Raw genomic sequence first — 11,159 nt, forward strand, 5'->3', positions numbered from 1 at the left:
TTGTTTTTTGTTTTTTTTATGTCTGTCCTTTAATAGCTTACTATATTTATGCAATATCAGTTTTACTCATCCTTGAAGACTGTACAGTGACATTAAGTTGCTACATATAACATCTATCTCATTTGGTTTCTGGTTGATAGTTATCTTACTGGCAATCAAACCACATCTCCTTATTTTATGTTATACAAGACTACACTATCATGAATATAGTTACATGTACATGTAATTGAATATTTATTGTTGTCTGAATTTTGTTTAATAGCAAACGTAGCTGTGATCAATGGTCATATAAATAAAATGATACTTTGAAGTATTGTTAATATGCTAGACCAGAATGAAATGCCAGTTTGGTTATAAACAGTGCATTTGTAATTAAGATTATCATAAATACATGTATCGGTACACATTTAGACTTTAAGCACAGTAAGCAGTCAATTGGCGGTAAACATCGCAACATATTCAGAAAATGCAGGTGTACTATAATATAAATATTCACTGAATCTATGAAATTTTGTTATTCCAAATTGCTATTTAAAATGAATATTTATCCAAGGCACGATTTAATTCAGATGATGCACTACAATTATATGCACACTTATAATTCCAAATTGCTATTTCAAATGAATAATTATCCGAGGTATTAACAGCCATCCAGTTGTATGATCTTTCTAACAAATTATTAGTTTGCTATTTATTCAATGCACTATTTGCTTCTTGTCCAGTTTAATCCCAACATAACTTCATGGTACTGTACAATGCTGTTTGAGCTATTCATTTGTCCAAAAACAACGAATAACATACACAAAATTATGAATTCATCCACTATTTCATAACTAGCAACTACCAAGCAATTGACATCTATATTTCCTACAAATCATAAGTGCACATTTATCATTTGTAGACTGCTTCATTTTTCTAGCTGGGAATCATCTACAAAAAAATATATATATATATATAATATATTAAGAATGGACTTGTTTCCTTAGTTTATATATATCGTGTAACAAATATTTTAAGTACTCTAAAATTATATTCCAAGAAAAAATCACAATTGCAACAACTTTTATTTAGGTAGGAGAAAACATTCAAGCATGGCCCGAGAACACAGTTATTTCATACTGCATTTGTTTAAGACAATAAATGAAAATTAAAAAATCCCATATGCGCTATGCAACAATATCATTAATATTTTTACAATGTAGTGTACTACTTTTGGGACAAATTATATCAAAATTATAGAAAACTTCATCAGCTCTAACTCAAAATATGGACAATTTTATGTTAAGGGGGTCTTGAATTCTGTTGACAGCCTCCAAAATACTAATTTTTAACCTTTTTTTCAGCTGAACCAAATCACAACTTTACTATAAAATTTCATGACCCATTTTTTTACAGTGTAATTTCATGCCCCTACTTGCTATTCGAGGCATACAACATGAAGAAATAAATTGAAAGGTGTATAAAAAACATAGCAAGTAACACAGTGTCCACACTAGGGACTACATTTGTAGACAAGGAAAATCAAAGGACGATAACTGTGTAACTTTTGACATTAAAATTGAAGAATTTCAACTATCAACATTCAATGGGGCTTTAAAAATTCAAAAATTGCAAAATAAAATACTTTTTAAATGCCATTATATTTAAAATATCATGTATTAAAAGCAAAAAAATACGCATTTGATGTATCAGATTTATCACCATTATTCAAAAGTCAAATTTATCTGAGCCTGTGCCTGAAAATAGAGGTTTTTGAATGAAGGGGGGCCTTACACATGTTACATGAAGATGTATTATTTTCCAGCAATTTTAAATTTGTGAAGTTTTTTTGTTATAAATAATCCTTCCATATGTATTTAAAGTACATTACATGGAAAGAAAAATTACAAATAACATATCATATGAGAACAAAATGGTCTTAGGCCAAGTAAGACTGAAGATAATTTAGGGTCAATTTAGGCCATAGCACATTTTACATTTAAAAATGCATACTGAAGCTATAGAAAATAAAAATGTGTTTCTTTTTGCTCATTTCTATACTCAGGTGACATGATACAAGAAGTCTGAGTACAAAAGAACATTCAACTTTTTTGCAGACAGTATGGTCTGATACAAAGATTTTTAATTTTTCAGTGAAAAACTTGCATGCAATTTTATTCTCAACAGGCATATATATGAACCACCTGATATCCTACCGAAGAAAACAAAGATAGTACCATGTGAAATGAAACAGGTATAAAAGACATTGCAAAGTGCTTTTTATACAAATTTAGTGAAATCTTTATTATGGAATTCAACTTTTATGTACCAAGCTCCTCTCATTTTACTTACTTCAATCAGGCCGTTAGACGAGGATCATTAATACAACACATTTTGCAAATTTTTTCTGTGATAATCTACTTTTCTCTAGATTCACAGTCATGACAGTTCACAAATGAATAATAAAACTTGATAAAAGCATAGACGCAAATATTGACACATGAACGCTGTCGGATAGATGGTCAGAATGCCACTTATGCATAACACGAGTGCACACGCCTGCTTTACTGACCATTAATTTTATGTTGAAAGTCCTAAAAATGAAGCTTTAATCTAAGTATCACATAAACTTAACATTATCGAAGAAAATGAAGTCAAGGTCAGATAAACTAGACCGGAAATATATGTACACCGTACAATCATTCCATACACCAAATTTAGTTGACATATTGCTTATAGTTTTTAAGAAACAAACCTAATCTGTAAAACATAACATTGACCAATGAACCATGGAAATGAGGTCAAGATCAGATGAACCATGCCAGACAGACATGTACACCTTACAATCAATCTCTGCATTAAATATAGTTGACCTATTGTTTATAGTATCTAAGAAACAAATTTAACCATGAAAACTTAATATTGACCAATGAACCATGAAAATGAGGTCATGGTCAGACTATACCTGTCAGACAGACATATACACCTTACAATAATTCCATATACTAAATATAGTTGACCTATTGCTTATAGTATCTAAGAAACAAACTTAACCATGAAAACTTAACATTGACCAATAAACCATGAAAATGAGGTCAAGGTCAGATGATACCTGCCAGAGAGACATATACACCATACAATCATTCCATACACCAAACATAGTTGACCTATTGCTTATAGTTTAAGAAAAACAAACCAAAACACAAAAACTTAATACTGAGCAATGAACCGTGAAAATGAGGTCAAGGTCAAACAAAATCTGCCAGACTGACATGTAAATCGTCAAATATTTCCATACACCAAATATAGTTGACCTATTGCATATAGTATTAGAAAAACAGACCAAAACACAAAAACGTAACTTAAACCACTGAATCATTTAATTTAATTAAACGTAACTTAAACCACTGAATCATTTAATTAATTACATTCCAATGTACTTGACCCCAAGTCTGGTTAGAAGTTCCTCATCATTAATTTCTACATTTCCTAATATTGCGTAAATTGCCTTTTCTGCGGATTTGATCATAGTTTCGTGAATGCCACCAAAACGAGGGGCTATTGGTGGATTAAAATGCCACTTAATCCCTTGATTACTAATTAAATTCTGTATTTTATAATTGTATAAAAGCAACACTAGTTCTTTGAGTTCCCTATTAGCTCCAACAAAATTAGTTCCGTTGTCTAAATAATCTCTTTAGGAAGACCTCGCCTATTCACCATCCGATAAAAAGAGTTAAGAAATTAGTCTGTATCTAATCCTAATGCTACTTCCAAATGCACTGCACGTGACGCAAAACATGTAAAGACATAAGTATCTTTTCTGACGTCGTTTCCCCTCCCCCTGAACTGTTATGAACGGTCCTCTGAAATCAACTGCTGTACGAGCGAAAGCATGTAACGGTGTTTTGAAACGAGTTTCCGGTAACTGAGCCATCACCTGCTCGGCAACTTTGAGTTTCCTCTTACGACACTAATAACACTCATGTTCACCTATTTCTTCTCTTCCTGAATCAATCCAAAAGCGTGACGATGATGCTGCAAATATCTCACTAACATGTTCATGATAGCGCTTCACTATGTGCTTCGTAACCCCATTTTTTCGTGCCAATATAATCGGATATCGAGCATCAAACAGTAGAAAATCGACGTACTCTAAACGTCCATCACATCTGATTAACCCATTCTCATCAATTCGCGGTTGTAATCCTAACAATTTGTTAGTTTTCTGTAAATCTTTACTCTTCATTAGAGCGTTGTATTCGTCTGGAAATGCCTCCCTTTGTGCATTTTTATTGGTTTCTAGTTCGGCCTGGGCAAATTCGACGGTAGATAAACTTCCTTGACGACAATGGTTTTGCTTCAGTCTACAATTGTCAATAAATCTGTTGATCCATGCGAATACTCGAACTAGTCTTGTAAAATTAGAAAAGCGCCCGGGATCTAGCTGCCACTGTGAGTCGTCCATGTGACTACTTTTCAGTGTAGTACAATCAGTTACGTTTTCGTTTGTTTTCTTTTGGCACTTTAGTTCGGTATCACGTATGTATTCTATCTGAACATTAGTTTTCGGTCGTTGTGCTTCTAATTCTTGCAGAAATTCCGGTCTATTTCACCAAATTAAATCCGACAGTAGTTGTTAAATTTGTCTACCTCTAGATACTAAATCTGCTCAGTTAACTTTTGTTGGCATATGTCGCCATTGTTTAGGATGCGATGAAGTGTGAATTTCGCTGATTCGATTCGCTACAAAAGGCTGGTACTCTCTACTTCTGATTCTAATCCAATACAAAACGTTCATACTGTCTTGCCAGAATGTCATGTAATCCTCGGGAACTTCTACTACGTGTTTAACTGAACGTGCTAATTTTTATTCTAATACTACGGCCATTAACTCAAGTCGTGGAATGCTAACTGAAGTTGACGGAGCAACTCTCGACTTCGCGGCTATTAATCTCGTAGATATCGTTCCACTCTTATACACGTGTCTGTCATATATAACTAATCCATAAGCCTCATGAGAAGCGTCGCTGAATGTATGAAGACTCGTTAAAATAATGTTATTGTCTACCTGCAAACATCTCGGTATTTTAATACAACATAGTTCATTAAGTTCACAGAACCACTCTAGATTTGTCTAACTGGTCATCCCAGTCCAATCCTGCTGTCCACATCTCTTGTAGTAGTAGTGTTCCTCTTACCGTTTAAGACGCAATAAATCGCAAAGGGTCGAATAACGTAGCAACTTTGCTAAGAATGTTTCGTTAAGTAAAGTTGAAATCATCAGAAGGTTGGTTAGCTTTGATCGTGAATATGCCATTGTCTGCCTGCCATATTACTCCTAGAGTTTTCACAGACGGTAAATATCCTGTCGTCTGGTGCGATTTTAATCCGTAAGTACATTCCCGCGATATCACAAACAAGTGCAACCGGGTATTTTCTGAATCGTAGCAAGACATCAAAAACATTATGTTGTTGATGAAAAGTGTCATTTATCGAAATATCTTTTAAATGTGCAGACGCATCAAATACAATACTTGTTTTGTAATTTCCTTTTCATGTCTTATAGTCGGCAAATGAGGTAAATACCAGTTTTCTTTAGTAGTTTCTTCCTTTGCCGAAACATATCCCTTTTCAACATATTTCTCTATAGTTTGCAATACTCGGGTCCTTGGTTAATCTCTTTTTGGTGTTTTCTTATCTACTCAACACCATGTTGTAGTTGTACGGAAACGAAGGTGCATCGTCCTTCCACGGTACTCCAACTTCGTAGTGTCAGTCCTTAAATTCAAACGATTACTCTACCTTAGACAATGCCTGTCGCTCATCACATTCGCTTGGTGTTTTGATATTTTCGTTTTCCAAAAACTTCCTTAAAATGTTATCTAAGTCATTACGATTCTCTTGTCCACGAGCAAAATACGTTCGGTTAAATAGTGTCTGATCTTATCCGCAGTTCGCATCTCCAATACCCGTCCAATTCCAACCTAACAGCGTTAGTCTAGCAATGGGTTCACCAGGTTTACCACGTATATTTCTGAAAGAATAGTTTAGATCTGGATAATCTAGACCGATCAACATTAATCTATGTCCTAGATTTGGAAATTAAATCCATGCAAGATGGTCCCATTTCCGAGCGTGTTGTTTCCAGTCAACTGATTGTAATCTTCCGGTAACACGGTTAGTGGTGATTTCAACTATCTTGGCGTCTGTCTGACAATTATGATTTTGAAGTCTCACTTCAATTGGCATAGTTTCAAATGTTTCCACGTTGTCATTTAACACATTAACATTCACTTTCTGAACTTGTCCCTGAAGTCCCAATTCGGCGAAACATCGGCGTTTATGTATGTTTTTATACTTGCGTTATCCAGTACGGTACGGTTTCCATTTTTCAGTATAACGGGCACTATTCTAAGTCTTGCGAAGGTTGATTTTCTGTCTCTGCCGGTCGTTGTACGATCCATACTCTCCCCCTCAGTGGCGGCTCGTGTGTTTTCCTTCTTTTCACTAGAGTTTTTTTTTTAATTCGATTCGGTTCTCACGGGATTTTTTGGCTCATTGAACGATTGTTTATCCCTTATCCGATCCCTAGGTAAAAGCCTGTGGTACATTTCTTTGCATCAACCCAAAATACACGCTCTTCTTCTTGGACACTGCTTACCAACGTGATTATGTCCTAGGCAACATCGATAACATACTTGAAGTCGTTTTGCGGTATCCCTCTCTTTTGAACGGTCAATTTTCGAAATTCATCGCATCTCCAGACTCCATGATGACTGTAAAAAATCTTGCAGAAAGGTTTCATTGTTTCTCTGTTTCCGGTTTTGGTTTCACTTTGCAATTCTCCAAAAAATGTTCTAAATCCATTCCTATGATTTCCCTTAAAATTCCTCTGTGAATTGCTACTTGTGTTCGCACTTAATCCGTTTATTGTTTCTGATGCTTTAGTTTGAAAATCTGACTCCTGTAAAATCCACTCCCGTAGAAACTCAACTGATTATATTTTTCCGGTTTCGAATATCCAACGATAGTACCTTGACAACATAGATTCTGTCATCTTAAGCTGCAATTTGTTGTACAAAGAATCATTCTTTAGCTCCTCAAATGGACCTGCTTTTTTTCAATTTCACAACCGCTTTATTCTGTAAATCTGCGAGTTTTTCGTTGTCTTTGGCGAATCCTTCTCTCATAGGTTTAAAATTTTCTAGTACAAAGTAATTTGTCGCCTTTTTCCTCCGTACTTTCTTTCTAAACGTTCCTTTACGGCTTCGTATGCTTCTGCTGAATGTCCCAAATTTTCGATTACTTGTAGAGCTTCACCTTCCACATATTGTCTCAACTATAATAATGTATATTCCTTTGTTGCCGGTGCTTGATCAATATATGCTAAGAACGCAGCTTTCAAGCTCTGATAGTTCTTTTTATTTCCTGTGAATATCGGTGTCGAAACTCTTTTTAACTGCTTCCACATAACCTGTCCTAATTCTGAACTAAAGTTCTTTTCATCAACCCACTTGCTGTTTTTTCCTTCTTTCGTAGTTTTTCCAACATCTGTTGATACAGTCAAATCTTTATTTCCAAATGTACATGTATTTAGTTGATCAGGTTTAACTTCAACTTCTTTTTCTTCATTAACAGGTTTACTCTTTGCTTTATGTCTGGAATTCTCCTTAGCTCGCCATGCTTCTTCCGATGCACTCAAAGCAACGCTTGATTCATCCTTGCTCTCGATTAAACAATCCTGACACTCGTTTTCTGCGTCCGTAAATTTACTTTCCTTTTGTTCCATTTCATTTGTCGTTTTCTTCATATTTTCTATATCATTCCTGTTCTTACATTCATCATAGATATTTCCCATTTTATTCATTGCCTTTTCTTCATCATTTATCAGTTTCTCCTGAATTTTGTTAATTTCTTTACGGTCTAGGGAATCTTCATCAAGAATCTGAAGTAATGTATGTCTAGTTTTCGTAAAGGCCGATTTCTCGTTCGCTTTATCCTTCTATAAATCTTCTAATTCTACACTTTTGTCTTGTTTACCTATAACGATATCGTCCATTTTTCTCCCTGTAATGCCTCGGTTTCTATTTCCAAGTCCCAAATACTCATTTTGTTTACTTTTACGATTACGATTTAAAGTTCATAAAACCACGCTCTGCTAACAAAAATGTTGCAGAGATACGATTGCAGTGGAATAAAGTTCGATATTAAGTTTGACGGTTTTGGACTTGGAGTTCGACGACAATGTTATACCATTTACAATATATCCGTAATCGATCTGGCTACTCACAAAAAACGAATATTCTCTAATCTACGTTTAATATTTGCAATATATAGATGATAATCCTTGTTCAACTGTTCACATTATTTATCATAAAATGTCGATGTTTCTTCTTCGAATAACAAAATCATACTAATTGGACATGCTACAGTCTGGGATAATAAATTCCTAATTTTACGCTACTATTAAACCTAAACCACTAAAGCAATAAAAGTAATTTATCAACAAGCTGCGATGCAGACTACGATTTGAAATTTCCTTGACTTCAGTAATGATAAAAATAAAATTTAAGGAAACTATTAACCTAGACAAATTACTCTCAGAGGTTGTAAAATTCATGTTAACAATTTGCAGACGATATTCTTCAAAAAACATTTGTTGATGAAGTTTGTAAAAGTTACTAGCAATTCAAAATAGTGTATAAATAGTCTCTACTCTAATTCTAATAAAAATAACCTGAACTGATAAATAATATTAAAGTCAGAAGTTATTTCCCCTCACTAAACTTACTTTTTGTCACATCATGTTATACCTGTTATACAAGAAATATCTAATCAAGCTTATCCATTTCGATATTTTTACATATGAGCCCCCATACTTACAAAATATTTGAGGTTCATCTGTTTCAATTAATTTACTTGCTGCATCAAATCCATAACGACATTTTGTAAACTACGTTGAGATCCGATTCTGTTACATTGCATATGGTAAGACTAAATTCATTCATTGGAAAAACCTTTTCTTCGTACTTTGTTTTATTACTTTTTCGGCCGTTGTAGCACAAAAGTTCGTCATCATCTCCCATGGACCACTGTCTCATTGTTTTTATGTCGATGGTCTTTATCCCACCGAATGTACAAGTCAATATTATATCTCTATCATTAGAAACCGTATTGGTTTTCATACTTAAAGACACTGAAATAACACAAATATCATTAATGAAAAAAACATTTGATCAATTTGGTTACACTTTTGGCTCGAAAAAATGAAATATTATCTGTGTTATTTTCTGAAATATTACTGAATTAAACCTTTGAAAATATATACACTTTTTTGTAACAAGCACATTAAATCGACGAAAACGTTCTTAAATTTGTCTTAAAACTTTCAAATTCGAATTTACCAAGACACAGATTTTTTCTTTGAAATTAATATGTTGCTGATAAATAAATTTTCATTTCACTAAATTAATGTCAAATAACAATAGGGTCACTGATTTCGTATTGGATGGTGCACATCATTGAAAGTAATGTTTAAGGTGAATACATAATTCTAAACGTCGAATAAGGCGTAATTTCATCGCCTTGTAAGCCGTCAGATGTCAATTTTTGCTGTAATAATATACTACCAGCTAGGTAACAGATTTGTTAATACACAAAAAATGACGTCGGCCACCCGATTACTATTTTATATCAATCAAACGGAAATGTATATATCAACATCATATCCTTATTCAAGAGAAATCAATGTCTTGATAATTGAAGATTTAATGATTTTAAAACAAATTGAAAAACATTTTTCCGCCGATTTCTTGTGCTTTCAGTACAAATATTTACATTCATTTAGTAATTTTTACGAAAAAAAAGAGATCAATTCATTATTTTTTTTATTTTTTCGTTAGAGATCAACATGTTCAACGAGCCAAATTTAATTTCAAAATTTTATTAAAGTCTTTGACATAGCCCGTTTAAAGTACATTGACATGAAGGCATTTTTATTTTTATGGTACACAATAGTATCCTTTATCTTGACATATGTGAACAGTTGTAAACAGGTAGGCGTCTGATATGTAAAGTGAGGTTAGAGTTTGTAAGTAAAAGATGTGCATTTAAGTTTATAGTAAATCTTGAAATAGACTGAAATAAAATAAACAATTTTGTAATAAGCTTACGATTAAATTCAAATCGACAGCAATGTTCAGACAGAATGAATGCAAAAATCTGTTACACCCATTCTTTGTTGCTACTTGGTATGCATGAATAAAATTCAATCAAACATTGCTCCAATTTCATCAAAATGTTGTCAGTACCGTGCTGGTTTTTCATTATGCGTTTCACTTTTAATACACATTATTTAAAATGACAAACCGGGAATGACCTCTAAACGTAAACTTTAATTTTACGGTTTATGTCCTAATCCCGATTATAAAATGTTGACTGAATGTAGAATTGCAAGGCGGTGCTGCATATATATCCGGAAACACGTACCCTGTCGACGCTACCTGTCACGCTTTTTCGGGATTCATGCATTTCCCATACTTATTCATATTGCTTTGCAATTCGTAATTGATTTATGAGATTTGCACAACGGTTGAATACAGTTGCCTATAATAGTACGACTACTTTTATAAAGATGTCAGTTGTGGTGGTTAATGTGGTCTGTTATACTACCGAAAATTGTTGGTAGTTCCGGTTTTGTTTTGTTTTTTTATGTATCACGAATCTGTACAGGAAAATATTATTCATAATAACCTGGCTCTCCTCTGGCGTTGAATCCTATTAGACAGAAAATCAATCTGAAGTATTGTCGTAAAGTCATCTTTGAACTACAAAACAATAAAGTCCTAAATTTATATGAATATACCAGTCCGTTAGCAAGCCATTATGTATCGGCATGAATACTACTTTTCTGTTGATACCTGGGAAATTTTCATTCAACTTACAGATGAAAAATCATTCATTTGTCAGGTTAGGTTTAGAAAGGTAGAACAAATTGAATTAGTCTCTAACAAGATACATACATGACATTTTTCTTTCCTCCGATAAAAATATTGTTTAAGTAATGTGGAGTTCCATTCGTTTGATGTGTTTGAGCTTCTGATTTTGCCATTTGACAAGGGACTTTTCGTTTTGCATTTTTCTTGGAGTTTGGTATTTTTGTCATTTTACTTTTTGCT

General features: G+C 33.6%; 1 long non-coding RNA gene across 1 annotated transcript; it reads right to left on the reverse strand.

Moving 5' to 3' along the window:
• Window positions 1-325: 325 nt before the first annotated feature.
• Window positions 326-10,810, reverse strand: LOC127719080 (uncharacterized). Its single transcript, XR_007990156.1, has 3 exons — window positions 10,735-10,810; window positions 8,866-9,178; window positions 326-930 (listed from the first exon to the last, which is right to left on the reverse strand). It is a non-coding gene; the product is annotated as an uncharacterized LOC127719080 (long non-coding RNA).
• Between the last annotated feature and the right edge of the window lie 349 nt (window positions 10,811-11,159).

Source organism: Mytilus californianus, unplaced genomic scaffold (genome assembly GCF_021869535.1).
Source record: "Mytilus californianus isolate M0D057914Y unplaced genomic scaffold, xbMytCali1.0.p SCAF_10, whole genome shotgun sequence".
NCBI classification, from domain to species: domain Eukaryota; kingdom Metazoa; phylum Mollusca; class Bivalvia; order Mytilida; family Mytilidae; genus Mytilus; species Mytilus californianus.